We start from the raw sequence: 2,636 nt of genomic DNA, 5'->3' as shown, positions 1-2,636 counted from the left end.
GGACTATAAAGAAAGCTGAGTGCCAAAGAATTGATGCTTTTGAACTGTGGTGTTGGAGAAGACTCTTGAGAGTCCCTTGCACTGCAAGGAGATCGAACCATTACATCCTAAAGGAAGTCAGTCGTGAATATTCATTGGAAGGACTGATGTTCAAGCTGAAACTCCAATACTTTGGCCACCTGATGCAAAGAACTGACTCATTGGAAAAGACCCTGATGCTGGGAAAGATGGAGGGCAGGAGGAGAAGGGGACGACAGAGGATGAGGTGGTTGGATGGCATCACCAACTCGATGGGCATGAGTTTGAGCAAGCTCCGGGAGTTGGTGTTGGACAGGGAGGCCTGGTGTGCTGTAGTCCATGGGTCGAAAAAGAGTCGGACACGACTGAGGGACTGAACTGATAGGGTGGGGATCTTTGGCTTTTGAATATTGAGCCAACACTGTGTTCTTGGAATAAGCTTCCCTTGAGCATGATGAATACGTGTATTTTAGGGATCTGTGGGCTAATTATTTCTGACTTTTTAAAAGATTATTTTTAGAGTTTCACATCTCTTTCTAATTTTTATTTCTCTGCTGAGATTCCATTTATGCACCTTGTTTTCCTTAACACCCTGGAACACGGTTGCAATATAGCTGCTTTAAAATCCTGTCTGTGTAGGAAAAATCCTGTCTGTGATATTTTGTTATAGCAGCTCGAATGAACTAAGTACCTCATGTAAGTGGAGTCATGCAATACTGGTTCTTCTGCGATTTCACTTAGCACAGTATCTCAAAAGTTCACTTTGTGGCCTGTGGCAAGACTGCCTGCCTTTTTAAGGCTGAATAGTATTCCATTGCCCATGCGCACTGCATTCTGTCTATTCATCTGCCGTGCACACTTGGGTTTTTACTTTTCGGTTACTGTGAATAAGGCTGCTGTGAACATGGTCCACGTTTGAGTCCCTGCTTTCAGCTCACATACCCAGGAGTCAGTTTGCTGTATCATGTGATTCTGTTGGGTTGGCCAAAGGTTCGTTTGGGTTTTTCTGAAAAATCTTTAGAGAAAAATCTGAGATGAACCTTTTTGGCCAACCCCGTATGTTTAAGCTTTATGAGGAACCACCAGACTTTTCAGCAGCGGCTTGTGCATTTTACATTCCCACCAGCAGTAGCAGTGTGCAGAGGTTCTGGTTTCTCTGTATCCTAACCAGCATTTGTTCTCTGTTTGTTTAATAATGGCCATACTAATGTAGATGAAGTGATATCTCATTGTGGATTTGATTTGTATTTATTTTTCACTTCAGGAAAATGTCTAGTAATCCTTGGTCCATCTTAAAAAAATTTTTTTTTCTGATATATTTGGCTGTGCTGGGTCTTAGTTGGGGCATGTGGGATCTAGCTCCCTGACCAGGGATAGAACCCGGGCCCTCTGCATTGGGAGCTCAGAGTCTTAGCCACTTTTCTAAGCCACTTGGACCAAGGAAGTCCCCGTGGTCCATCCTTTAATTGGGTTGTTTGGGGCTTTGCTGTTGCTATGGGAGCGCCCCACATTTCTAGTTTTCCTTTTGGTACCGTTGCCTTTGGCGTCATTGCCAACGCTCTGATGTTTGGTGCCGTGTGCTTATAACTGTCACGACCTTGGTGAGGGGACCCTCTCATGTGTAACACCCCCCTTACCTCCCTGAACAGCGCTGACTGGCAGTCTGTCTCGTCAGGTGTCGGCGTGGCCGTCCCCGCTCGCTCTACTTGCGTCTTTTTCCATCCTCTCACTTGCAGCCTGTTTGTGCCCTCGAGCTTCAGTGTGTCTCTTATAGATAAGAGTATGCACAGTTGGGTCACATTTCTTTACCCGTTTAGCCAATCTGTGCCTTCTGAATGGGAGAGTTTAATCTGTCTACGTTTAATCACTGATAAGGAAGGATTTGGAGAAGACAAAACAGCAGAATTTGTTGTATAGTTGTTTTTTGTTGCTCGTTCCCTCCATTCCTTTTGTTGACCTTTTCCTAAGCGACCTGTTCTCACATCCTTCTTACCTCCTTTTGTGTGCACTCTATGTAGCCATTTCCTCTCCAGTCGCCAGGGGATTACATATGATCATGTAACTCAAGTCTAACTTGTACATGATTGAAGTTGGTGTGACTTGAAGGACTTCTCCTGCACAACTCTGTCCCTCCCCAACTCTGTGGTGGACTTCAGAAAGTGACCCTTCAAGCATGAATCTGTAGCTACATCCATGCTTCTTGTCTTTTGAACCCTGTAGATTTGCGGCTCAGGACCATGGCACTGCTTTGAGTTTGCCCATGTATTTGCCTTTCCTGGGGGCAATAAGGGGCTCCGTCCAAGGCAGGCTTGGTGGTAATGAAATCACTCAGCCTTTGTCTGGGAGAGTCTTGATTTTGCCTAACTCTTGGAGGAGGGTTTCCTGGAGATAGACTCCTTGGTTGACAGTTTTGCCTCCCACCCCACTGCTTCCTGGCCTCCCAAGTGTAGCAGATAAGTGGTGGATAATCATTGATTCCTTCATGTAACGAGTCACTTCTTGGCACTTTTGACTTGGTGTCTGCTGTTTCTCTTCAGTCTTGGTGGGGGTCTCTGAGTGTGTTGTACATGGAGTTCAGTGAGCCGCCTGGATCTGTCCATCCGTGTGTTTTGTTGGGT

The sequence above is a fragment of the Bison bison genome, unplaced genomic scaffold, assembly GCF_000754665.1.
Source record: "Bison bison bison isolate TAMUID 2011002044 unplaced genomic scaffold, Bison_UMD1.0 scf7180017845683, whole genome shotgun sequence".
Classification (NCBI taxonomy): Eukaryota; Metazoa; Chordata; class Mammalia; order Artiodactyla; family Bovidae; genus Bison; species Bison bison.
The sequence above is the reverse complement of the archived record's forward strand: the minus strand, read 5'-3'. Positions refer to the sequence as shown.